Source organism: Meriones unguiculatus, chromosome 18 (genome assembly GCF_030254825.1).
Source record: "Meriones unguiculatus strain TT.TT164.6M chromosome 18, Bangor_MerUng_6.1, whole genome shotgun sequence".
Classification (NCBI taxonomy): domain Eukaryota; kingdom Metazoa; phylum Chordata; class Mammalia; order Rodentia; family Muridae; genus Meriones; species Meriones unguiculatus.
The window spans coordinates 53,194,216-53,207,976 of NC_083365.1; positions in this window are offsets into that span (position 1 = coordinate 53,194,216).

The following is a 13,761-nucleotide window of genomic DNA, read 5'->3' on the forward strand; positions in this document are numbered from 1 at the left end:
AACTAGGAATAGGGCTACCTCAAGATACAGCAGCTATACCACTCCTAGGCATATATCTAAAATATGCTCAAGTACACAACAAGGAAATTTGCTCAATCATGTTCATAGTAGCTTTATTCATAATTTCAGAATCTGGAAACAACCTATATGTCCCTCAAAAGAGGGATGGATACAGAAATTGTGGTACATTTACACAAAGGAATACTACTCAGCAATTACAAACAAGGGAATCATGAAATTTGCAGACAAATGTGGGAACTAGAAAAGATCATCCTGAGTAAGGTAACCCAGAAGCAGAAAGACATGCATGGATTATAGTCAGTTATAAGTTTATGCTAGCCAAATAATGTAGGATAAATGTTTAAAATCTACAGACCTAAAGAAGCTAGACAACATGAAGTACCCTAGGGGAGGTGCTTAATTCTCATTCACAAGGAAAAACAGGATAGACACCAGAAGCAGGAGAAGATAGGAACCTTACCACAGATCTCCTCTAAAAGACTCCACCCAGCAGGGCATCAAAACAGATACAGGGATTCACAGCCAAATTCTAGGCAGAGTACAGGGAGTCTCATGGAAGAAAGGCGAGATAGAAGGACCCAGAGGGTACTGGAGACCCACAAGTTGACCAACAGAGCCAAAAAAATCTGGGCCCCTGAGGGCCTGCAGAGACTGAAGCATCAACCTGATGGGAGTGGGAGGACCTAGGTCTCCTGCTCATCTGCAAGCCATAGGCAGCTTAGTTTCCATGTGGGTTCCCTGATGAGGCAAGAGGAGACAGTCTCTGACCTGAACTTGGTTGCCTGCTCCTTGATCACTTCTCCATGGTGGTGCAACCTAGCCAGCCCACAGAGAAAGATGATCCACACAGTCCTGATTTGACCTGATAGGTTGTGGTCAGACAGTAAGGGAGGAAGACTTCCCCTATCAGTAAACTAGGGGAGAGGGATAGAGGAAGAAGCGGGAAAGAGGTGGGGCCTTGAAGAGACCAGGGGACTAAAACTGTGATACAAAGTAAATAAATTGTTTAAAAAGAAAGAATGAAAGAAAAGGATCTCAATTTACAAATCAATTGCTTCCCTTATGTTAAATGATGTAGTACACCTGTTATAATATTCAGTTTATACTTTGAGCAAATTGTCCGTAAAACATCACAAATAATGTTTACATCTTTTTTCTACAGGCCAAATGTGTGATCAATAAAGATGATCTCTAATCATAATAGCAAATCTTGTCACAATGAGAGTTAATGGCCTGCCATGCTGACTCATTCAGACAAGTATAGGCTTTACAAGCTTGAAGTTCTGTTTCTAGTCCTTAGAGGACTGGCAGAAAAAAAAGGACCATGTACGGATATAACCGAGAACCCCTGCTCAGATGCAGACTAAGGTAGCTCTTTATCCAAGTGGGTACCCTAGTAAGGGGAACAAGGACTATTTCTGGCATGAACTCAATGGCTGGCTCTTTGACCTTCCCCACCCCACTTGAGGGAGGAGTAGCCCTGCTAGGCCACAGAGGAGAACAATGCAGTTAGGCCTGAAGATACCTGATAATGTAGGGTCAGATGAAAGGGGAGAACTTCCTCCCCTATCAGTGGACTTAGAAAGGAGTAGGGAGAAGATGAGGGAGGGAGGGTAGGATTGAGAGGGAAGGAGGGAGTGGGATACTGCTGGGATACAAAGTTAATAAACTGTAACTAATATTAAAAACAAAAAATTACTGAGCTACCACAGGCTACATCTGAGTGGAGGTTCTAAGTTATATCCATACATGGTCCTTGGTTGAATGTCAGTCTCAGAAAAGACCCTGTGCCCAGATATATTTGGTCCTTGTGGAGCTCCTATCCTTTCCCCATCAGACTAACTCCCCTTCTTTCTTATGTGGCTCAGTAACCAATTGGTTTCCCAAAGTGAGGGGAACAGGGACTATTTCTAACAGGAACTCAATGACTGGCTCTTTGGTCTCCCCACCCCCGAAGGGAGGAGCAGTCCTGTTAGGCCACAGAGGAGAGCTTTGCAGCCAGTCCTGAAGATACCTGATAAAACAGGATCAGATGAATGGGGAGGAGGTCCCCCCTATCAGTGGACTTGGAAAGGGGCACAGTGGAGATGAGGGAGGGAGGGAGGGACTGGGAGGGAATGAGGGATCGGGACACGGCTGGGATACAAAGTTAATAAAATGTAACTGATAAAAAAATTAAAAAATAAAAACAAAAATTAAATAAAAAAGAAAAGTATTTTAGATTTTATATATATTTATTTACATAAAATATATAGATTTATATATATTTTATATATATTATGTGACTAATATCCACTTTAAGTGTGTTTCTGCTTCTTCATTACCTCACTCAGGATGATCTTTTCAAGTTCCATTCATTTGCCAGCCAATTTCATGACTTCCTTGATTTTAATTGCTGAGTAGTATTCCATTTTGTAAATGTACCACAATTTCTGTATCTATTTCTTGGTTGAGGGACATCTAGGTTGTTTCCAGATTGTGGCTATTATCAAAAAAGCTGCTATGAACATAACTTAGCATATCCCCTTGTTGCATATTTGAACATATTTCAGATATATTCACAGGAATGCTGTAGCTGGATCTTGATGTAGCACTTCCTAATAGTCTGAGAAACTGCTAGATTGATTTCCAAAGTGGCTGTACAATGCTGCATTCCCACCAGCAATGTAGGAGGGTTCCCCTTTCTCCACATCCTCTCCAGCATGTGTCATTCCTTCAATTTTGATCTTAGTCATCCTGATGTGTGTGAGGTAGAGTCTCTGGGTCATTTTGATTTGCATTTCCTGGATGACTAAAGATGTTGAGCATTTCTGTTTTTCTGCTGTTTGACCTTCCTCTGTGGAGAATTCTCTGTTTAGTTCTGTACCCCATTTTGATTAACATTTAAATATTAAGCTCAGTGAGAAATAACTACACTAAATTTTCTTCTATAAAACAATGAGAAAAATATACTTGCAACGTATGCAGAGTACAGGTATTACATGTGCATATTTTGTCAGACATATAATATATACACTGATAAGTCAGGTATTAAATAAAATAACTCAGAATGGGATGATCAACAATTCAATGTTTGGACTTACTAAAAAATTAGTTTCCTAGCTTATTAATAGTTTGGAATGCTACATAAAAATAATAACATCCCACTTTGTACTTTAGTAGGCATTAGTTTGGAATGCCTGTAAAAACCTTGTTTTTCATCATCATTGTTTCATTTTGGAGGAATTATTTGCACTGTATCTATAACTGTCCCAAATATTTTCAATATGTTTCCTTTATAAATATTTATGAATGCTATCTTTTTATTTATATGACTGAGCTTTATGCAATGATATCCAATCAGAAACATTTGTTTAAGAAATATTTGAATTAAAACATTTTTTAATTAAACTTACAAGCTTAAAACAACTAAAGGGTTCTCAAATATTTTAAATGAAAGCATTCATTTTTAAACATACTAAACAAAATAAGTATTTTTCCAGAAGCATCAGACCAGTGGGTAGAGCTTTCACTCATTTTTGCAGCAGAAGTCACCCACACTCATCATCAACGAATTAGTTCAAGTTGCCATTGTAAATTGCTGCAATTTACTCTGTAAAATCATGAGATACAAGTCAGTTAGAATTTTAAAAATCAATGCCATTGTTAATAAAATTTCAAAGATCCCAACATTTGATATAAACATATCTTTTTCACTTTTTAATTCAGATTAAACTAAATTTCCTAATTACAATTGCAAGAGTGAGATGCATATGCTTGTTTAAGTTCAAGTAAGATTACTTCCACAGTAATACTTTCACAGTTGTAAGGAACAGTAGTCACTACTTAGAGACTGACACATGGACAGTAAAACCAATTTAACCAAGGCATCTTCCACCTGTGCCACACGCCAAGCAGCAATGATAGGTTTATCCAAAAAAATCACAGGCCTTTTCTCATGACAAACAGCAACATAAATTATTCCTTTTTATTTAATTTTATTTTATTAATTAAACTTTATTCACTTTGTATCCCCCCATAAGCCCCTCCCTCCTCTCCTCTTGGGCCCACCCTCCCCTCCCCCTCCTCCTTCTTTGCGCATGCCCCTCCACAAATCCACTGATAAGGGAGGTCCTCCTCTCCTTCCTTCTGATCTTAGTCTATCAGATCACATCAGGAGTGGCTGCATTGTCATCTTCTGTGGCCTGGTAAGGCTGCTCCCCACTCAGGGGAAGGTGATCAAAGAGCAGGTCAATCAGATTATGTCAGAGGCAGTCCCTCTTCCCATTACTATGTAACCCACTTGGACACTAAACTGCCATGGGCTACATCTGTGCAGGGGTTCTAGGTTATTTCCATGCATGGTAATTGGTTGGAGTATGAGTCTCTGGGAAGACCCCTGTGTTCAAATTTTCTGGTTCTGTTGCTCTCCTTAAGGGGTTCCTTTCCTCTCCAGATCTTACTATTTCCCACTTCTTACATAAGATTTCATACACTCTGCCCAACAGTTGGCCATAAGTCTCAGTGTCTGCTTTGATAGTCTGCAGGGCAGAGCTTTACAGAGGCCCTCTGTGGCAGGTTTCTAGGCTGTTTCCTATTTTCTTCTTCTTCTGATGTCCATCCTCTTTGCCTTTCAGGATGGGGATTGATCATTTTAGTCAGGGTCCTCTCTCTTGACTAGTTTCTTTAGATGTACAGATTTTAGTAGGATTATCCTATGTTATATGTCTATATGAGTGAGTATATACCGTGTATGTTTTATGCTTCTGGGACAGCTCACTCAGGATGATCCTTACCAGGTCCCACCATTTACCTGCAAATTTCATGGCTTCCTTATTTTTCATTGCAGAGTAATACCCCATTGTGTAGATGTACCACAATTTCTGCATCCTTTCTTCAGTTGAGGGGCATCTAGGCTGTTTACCTTACATCCATTAGAGTGGCCAAGATGAAAAACTTAAAGTGACAACACATGCTGGAGAGGTTGTGGAGAAAGGGGAACCTTCCTCCACTTCTGGTGGGAATATAAACTTGTACAACCACTCTGGAAATCAATCTGGCGTTTTATCAGACAACTAGGAATAGCACTTCCTCAAGATCCAGCCATACCACTTCTAGGCATAGATCCAAAAGAAGCTCAAGTACACAATAAGGACATTTGCTCAACCATGTTTATAGCAGCGTTATTTGTAATAGCCATAAATTATTCTTATGTTGAACATCTAAATATGTTTCTCCTCTTTTGCATTGGAAAATGTGACTTGTTTGCTTAAGCTATGTCTCAACACCATGATAGAGTGATAAGCCTTAAGCTTCTGGGACTAACAAGCCTGCAGATTTTAAATGACCACAAGAACATTAGGATCTCTGTGAGAGCAAATTCATTCTCACTCACAGAGCAAATTATCTTGACGTTTAGTTGATTATATCCTCATACTTAAAAACTATGTGAGCTCAGCTGCAGACAATTTCAAGATGTCCACATAGTCTGAAAAGGAGATTTCAGGTTTTTTGTTTTAAATTTTAAATTTTTATAGATTTTTAAATATTATTCATTACAGTTTACTCACTTTGTATGCCAGCTGTATTCTCTCCCTCATCTCCTGGGAGTTCCACCCACACTCCTTCTTCTCCCCCTTTGCCCCTCCCCTAGTACACTGATAGGGGAGCTCCTCCTCCCCTTCTATCTGACTTTAGCCTATCAGGTCTCATTATGGCTGGCTGCATCATCTTCCTCTGTGGCCTGGAACCCCCAGGAAGTGGTGATCAAAGAGCCAGCCACTGATCAGAGACAGCCTCTGATCACCTTACTAGGGAACCAACATGGAAAATGAACAGCCTATGGGCTTCCTTAGAGGAGGGGTTCTAGGTCCTTTCCATGCCTGGTCCTTGGTTGGAGTATTGTTCTCTGAAGTTCCTCCTGGGCCCATTATTTTTGGCTCAGTTGGTCTCCTAACAACATTGGGCAACTATGTTCAACTATGTTCATAATAGCTTTATTCATAATAGCCAGAATCTAGAAACAACCTAGATGTCCCTCAACTGAAGAATGGATAAAAAAAAAAAAAATTGTGGTACATTTTTACAATAAAATAATATTCAGCAACTAAAAGAAAAGGATATCATGAAATTTGCAGTCAAATGGATGGAACTAGAAAAGATCATCCTGAGTGAGGTAACCCAATAGCAGAAAGATACATATGGCATACACTCACTTATAAGATGACATTAGCCATTTGTCCTTTCAAGATAACTATTTGAAAGACAACACACACAAATGAAATAAACTGATATTATAAGCAAAATCTTGTCATAGAGCAACATTTATTTTCTGATAACTTTCTTTAAAAAATACCTACAATGAAACCCAAAACATACAGATTACATTTTGGAAGGACTGTAATTTGCCTCAAGCCAAAGAGACTAAAATGAGAGGCGGTATAGCTTCATAGCAGTGTTCTATAAATGTAATCTTAGAGATGTATAGACTTAATATAGTGTTAAAGTAGAAAAAAATATCCATAGGATGTCAAGTATAGACATCACTCTGCGATGCTTGGTTTAACATGCCACAATATGAAGCATTCTGGAAAGAGAACCTCCATGAACATTGTCTAGACCAAACTGACCTATAAGTGTGTCTACAAAATACTGTCTTGTTTACCTTGATGGAGATGGGAAGATCTGCTCACTGTGGGTTGCATCACTTCATGTTCGTGAATACTGAAATGTGTAAGAGCAGAGAAACTGAGCTGAACACTAGCATATGTGCATTATTTCATTGCACTCTACTTTTGACGGCGGATGTGATGGGACGGGCAGTCTCAGGTACCTATTACTTTGACTTCACCAAAATGGTGGATTGTAACCTGAAAGTATGAAGCGAATAAGCCCTTTCTCCCTTAAACTGCTACTGTCAGAGTATTTTGTCACAACAGGAAAAGAAACCATCTAAAACCATGGTAAAATTTGTTTAATTATGAAATGTTAAAGTAAACATCATAGACAATAACAAATATTTGTATTTGATATAGGACTACCATCATTGGTGACAGGCAGCACAGCCATATCTAATGGAACAATAAAAACCATAAAGCCAGCACAGCTGCTTGACAGATAACCAACAAAGGTGAGCCTAGTGATGCAATCACTGTGGTGCAGTCTCCATTCTCTTGGCCTTGCTCTTTGTGTGTTGCATGCTTGGTGGGGGGGGGGGGGTTATTATTTTTACAACTTGGGGATATTGTATTAATGAAAATATTTCTAAAAATAATTTACCTCCTCTCCCAGGAGTACTGCTTCTAAGCTTTCCCAGAAATGCCCTGACCACAATCCCCCTCCCACTTTTAGGGAGATATTATCTGGCCCCACTTAAAGGTCTTCCTTTTGTCCTGGAGGTTGTGACTCAAGTAATTATGCCAGAGACCTCCTTATGAGGCTCTGACTCAAAGATCTTGGAACATCTGCCCTTGCACTTACTTAAAAAGGTAAACAATACTCAGTAGGCTGGAGAAGTTAGAGGCAGATCCAACTGAAAGTCCTTTCCTACTACTGATGAACAAAGAATTGTGTGGTTAACTGATAAAATAATAAAGTACTAAGGCCTCCCTTTCCTAGAAAGTTTAACTCTTCCAAGGCCTCTGTGGCATAGTATGAGCAAGGAACCGAATGTATCAAGATTAGACATATAAATAAATTCTACACATATATAAAATATAAACATTGTATAAGAACTGCTGCAGCTTTGGCCTGGAGACCGTTCTTGGGAATAATGACAGTTTTCATTCTGACTAGTAAAAGTTGACAATACACGGCTTCGAACAAGACAATCTGTCCAGGCTGGCTTGGAGATTTTCTTTCTCTCTAGTGCCCTTGAAACTGCAAGAACTGCCAACCTGGGAACAGGCTGTCATGCATTGGCAAAATATGCCCTTGAAACTACACTATTGTTAAAAATTGAGTTGCGCGGTTGATGAGGAAAAATGGTGGTAAAAGAGAATTCTATTCGTTATTAGGTTTATCGGTGATGACTAAACTAATGACCAAGGAAAAGTTAAAGCAAGTTAAATAATTTACCTCCTCTCCCAGGAGTACTGCTTCTAAGCTTTCCCAGAAATGCCCTGACCACAATCTCCCTCCCACTTTTAGGGAGATATTATCTGGCCCCACTTAAAGGGGGGTGTGAGGACAAGATGATATGATCTACGTTTTGCATAAATAAAGCAACACCCGTCCTGCCAGTCAGTCAAGATGTAAAACTCCTCCTGCTCCCCATCCCACTGACTCCTTATCATCTCTGTGGGACCTGGCCATTGTTCGGGACTGGCCCTGAGCAGAGGCATGTGGCTTCTTAAAGTGGTAAATGTAACACAATTGATCTGAGAAAATAATGTAGCATTTATTGTGCTGAATATATTTCTGTGATAAAAAGCAGTGAAGACAGATTTTCAAATAGTTGTTGAGATAATAAGTATGGGGATAATATTTTCATTCACATTTAAAGAAAAGTTGCGAAGTTAAAAGAAAACTACAGTGAAAATGTATTTCTTAGTAGTATAATGCAAATTTACAGGTAATTTGTATGAAATGATGAAACAGGTAACCTTGTAGTGAAAGTTTTAGAATATGTGAAATAAGAAGTCGAATTTTACGAATTATTCTAAAAAGGAAAGTTTTCGAATCTTTTCTAGATGCAATTGCAATATTATTCTCAATTATGTGACTATGCCGAGCACATAGAAAGATGTTATTGCATGAAAAGAAACTATCAGCTATCTGAAACACAGCGTAGGATGTTCACGCACATCATCTTCATGAGCATAATTCATAATAGGTGTTCTCATTTTTTGGTTCATAATTGCCTCACCAAAGGCATATGTTTTTAGCTGATAGTAAAATATAATGTTATACTAATCAATAGTAAATATTAATAGTATATCCTGGAGCTTTTGTAGTTTACAAAAAAAAATGGAAAAGACTTTCCTGTCCTTTGTTTCATTTATTAATATAACAGAAACGAGAGGCAACATTACAGATTATTTACAGAGGGGAAACTAATGTGTCTTTCGTTTAGAAAAGGTCATGTTTCACAGTTGTTTTTGAGTATGTGAGTAAAACAAATACTTGCAACCAGAGATTCTAGGAAACTGACAGGAAGTCACAAGGACCAGGCAGGAAAACTCTGTCAGATGTTTTCAAAAGATGTCAGGAGAATCAGCAGAGTTTACCAGACAGTACCATATTTTTAATTGGAAGTTGCAAAGACTTGTTTTAAAATTGTGCTTTAAGAATTAAAACAAAACAAAACAAAACAAAACAAACAAACAAAAAAAAACCTTTAGTCTCCACTGTCTGAAAAGCCTAAGCACTGCAAGGAGCCCCATGCCTGGTGACTTAGCTCAGCTCTCCAGACAGACCTGCAGGTGTGCATCCTCTGTATTAGTGACCTGGGGCTTACTGCAGCTATACTTCTCTTTGTCCAAAGAGATCAAGATAAGAAGATAATGTGTCTGTCTAACCTTTCCCCTGCCTTTTTACAATAACTTCATAAGAAAAAGATATTTAAAATAAGAACAATGAGACACTGCTCTGAATGAAAGAAGCAAAGAGCTGCATTTTCTTATGCAAAGTTTTGGGCAAAGCAGGGCTATAAGAAAGCCGAGGGCAGAATTTGTAATGCATTTTGTACCAGGTCTATCTGCTCTCCAGAAAGACTAATATTACTAATATTACTCTCATCAATGCCTAAACCTGTTTTAAGAGAATTTTGTAAATTGAATTCTAACTTATTATCCAGTTCATGCTAGAAATTTACTTAAGACAATTATTGATAATTTAGGAGGAAAGCTTGTGTATGTTAAATTAGTTCTTTACAATAGCAGTGCATTTTAAAATACGTTTTCTCTCATTATTCAAAGTATCTAAAATATATTCCAAAAAAGAATTAAGTTAATTCTCACAAGAACAATCATATTTGTCCCATCCTTTGGAAGATGAGACTTGCATGCCAAAAGAGGGTAGATGGTAAACAGAGAATAGGTAGATTAGGTGGGTTTCTTATAATTCACACATATGAATAAATCTTTGTGCCCTATTAGAGTTTGTATTCCACTGTCACAACAAAGTTTCATTATGATTCATATACTTCTCTTCTAAATAACACTATTTCGTCCACTTGACATGTGATTTCCATATGCAATGGACTTTAATTAACTGTCAGACTTTTTTGATTCACAAAAAGTAATTTTAAAAACACATAGTTCAGCAACGTTAGATATTTCACAGACAAACAAAAGGGAAACAATGCTGCGGACTTTTGTTAGCTAGTCTCTGGTTCTTGAGTGGTGTGTTGTTATTCAAATGGGCTAACTTTGTGCATACACATGCCTGCTGATACAAACCTAGCCAACAGGGTGGGCATGCTGAATTCATGAAACTCAAAGGAGAACTGACTGCTGCCTCTGTATCCTAAACTGATACAGTTCCCATCTACTTATAAGTCTCTACGCTGATACTCAGATAATGGCGGCTTGCTCTCTCAAAGGAGATTCTTTTTAAATCAGACAAAAGCCACTATAAATGCCACAAGCTTTTCATATCCAGAAAACAAGTGACTTTGTTCAACCTCATTTGATACATATACAATAAAATCTATCTATCTAAAGCTCAAGAAACCCCTAATTACTGGGCAAAGAGACTGTAAGAGTGAGAGGACTAGATTTCTTTCATGATTGTGTTGTCTACCTATGTCCAGGAGATTGCACTTACAAATTCTCAAAACTATGGTACCAGATAGGGTTTATATTGCTATGGTGAAAATACTATAATCAAAAGGGAAATTAGAAAGAAAAGTGTCTATTTGGCTTATGCTTTCAAATTACCCTTGATCATCAAAATAGTCAGGATAGGAAATCAAACCTGGCAGGAACCTGGAGGCAGAAGCTGTTGCAGTGTCCATGGAGGGGCATTGCTTACTGGCTTGCTGAGTCAGATTCCTTACAGAACCCAGGACCATCAGCCCAGGGATAGTGTCACTCACAATAGATTGGGCCCTCTTCATTAATCACTAATGTTTAAATGTTTTATTTTATTTTTTGGGGGGTTTTTCAAATTTTTATTTATACATTTATTTTTACTTTTATATTTTTTTAAAATAATATTTTTATTACAATTAATTCACTTTGTATCCCAGCTGTAGCCCCACTCTCATCCCCTCAAAATCCCTCCTTCCCTTCCTCCTTCATCTCCTCCAGTGTCCCTTCCCCAGTCCACTGATAGTGGAGGACCTCCTCCCCTTCCATCTGACCCTAGCCTATCAGGTCTCATCAGGAATGTCTTTCATAGTCTTCTTCTGAGACCTGCTCAGACTGCTTCCCCATCAGGGGGTTAGGAGGCATTTTCTCAGTTGAGTTTCCTCCTTTCAGATTACTCTAGCTGTATGAAATTGACATAAAACTATCTAGCACAGTTACCTAAACACACCTATACAGTTTTGTTGGGTGTAGTAGTCGGGCTGACATCTGTGGCAGGATGATATAATACTACACAGAAGTGACAGCAAAAATTCTACCAGGAAATTCCCACTGCTGAAAAAGATTTTCAACAAAGTAGCTGGACACAAAATAAATAAATAAATAAAAATCAGTACCTTCATGTATACAAAAGACAAAGAGAAAGGGCTGAGATAGAAATTAGGAAAAAATAAAAAAAATAACAAAAAACAAAAGCCCTTCACAATAGCCACAAAAACATAAAATATCTTGTTGTAACTCAAACCAAGCAAGTGAAAGACTTGTATAAATAAATAAATAAGTATATTAATTAATAAACTTCAAGTCAAATTTCTGAAAAAATAAATATAAGACTATATCAGAAGATGGCAATATCTCCCATGCTTATCAATAGGCACAATCAACATAATAAAAGTGGCCATCAGGCCAAAAACAATCTACAGATTGCAATCCCTATTGAAATAGCAACAACACAATTATTTGCAGACCTTGAAAGAACAATTCTCAACTTCATATGGAAAAATAAAAAAGCCCAGATTAGCTAGAATTTTCCTGTACAAAAAAGATCTTCAAGAGGTATCTCTACCCCTTATCTAGAGTTGTACTATATAGCAACAGTAATAAAAACTGCATCATACTGGCAGAGAAAAAGGGTGATGGATCAATGGTATTGAATAAAAGATCCAGAAAACTAAGCATATCTGTGTATATACTTACTTTTTGACAAAGAAGCCAAAACCATACAACTCAACAAAAGATAGAGTCCTCAACAAATGGTACAGGTCTAACTTGATGTGTACCTGTAGAAAATTGCAAATCAAGATGCTTCTGCGATTCCATCTTACACAGATCAGAAAAGTTAAGATCAAAAACTCAAGTGTCAGCACATGATGGCAAGGATATGGAGAAAGGGGAACCCTCCTCCATTGCTGTTGTGAGTGCAAACTTGTACAACCACTTTGAAAATCCGTCTGGTGCTTTCTCAGAAAATTGGGAACAGTTCTACCTCAAGACCCAGCTATACCACTCCTGGGCATACACCCAAAATGTGTCCCACCATACCACAAGGACATGTCCTCAACTATGTTCCTAGCAGCTTTATTCGTAATAGCCAGAAACTTGAAACAACCCAGATGTCCCTCAACCAAAGACTATATAAGGAAACTGTGTACCTCTACACAATGAAATAGTATTCAACTTTGAAAAACAAAAGACATCATGAAATTTGCAGCTAAATGGATGGATCTGGAAGAGATCACCATCCTGAGTGAGGCAATCCAGACCCAGAAAGACAAACATGGTATATACTCACTTATAAGTGGATATTAACCATATAATACAGTAAAACCATACAACAATACACAGATCTAAAAAACCTAAGTAACAAGGAGGACCCTACGGAAAATGCTTAATTCTCTTTCAGAAGGGCAAATGGAATATACACCTAAAACAGTTGAAGAAAGGCAATAGAATGGGAGTCTACCACAGATGCCCTCTGAAAGACTACACCCAGCAGAGACTGAAGTAGATGCTGAGACTTGCAGCCAAACTTTAGCTAGAGGGTAGGGAGTCTTATGGAAGAGTGGGGGAATAATAGAAGGACCTGAAAGGGCCAGGAACTCCACAGAAGTAGGAACAGAGTCAAAAATCATGGCCCTGGGGGATCTGTGGAGACTGATGGACCAACCAAAACCATGCATGGAGAAGAATTAGGCCCCCTGCTCAGAGGTAGCTCATAGGCAGCTCTGTCTTCATATGGGATCCCTAGTAAAGGGAGCAGAGGCTGTCTCTGACATGTAATTTGTGGCCAGACCCACAAAGAAATAGGATGTAGCCCATCCTGATGAGACATGATTGGCTGGGGTCAGTTGGTAGGGGAGGATGGCTCTCCCTTTCTGAGGACTAGGGGAGGGAGATGGAAAGAAGAGGGAGTGAGGGTGAGTCTGGGATGTGAAGAGGGACGGGGCTATGATTGGAATATAAAGAAAATTTGTTAAAAATATATACAACTATAATTAAGTTAATTCTTGTTTGTAACATTAGCTTCTAAAATTCTGCCTAGAAATTATTTAATTTCTGAGACTGATACTCCAACCAAGGACCACTCTTGGAGATAACCTAGAACCCCTGCACAAATGTAGCCCAGTGTCCACATAATAGGAACAGGGACTGTCTCTGACATGAACTGATTGGCCTGCTCTTTGATCACCTCCCCCTGAGGGGGGAGCAGCCTTACCAAGCCAAAGAGGAA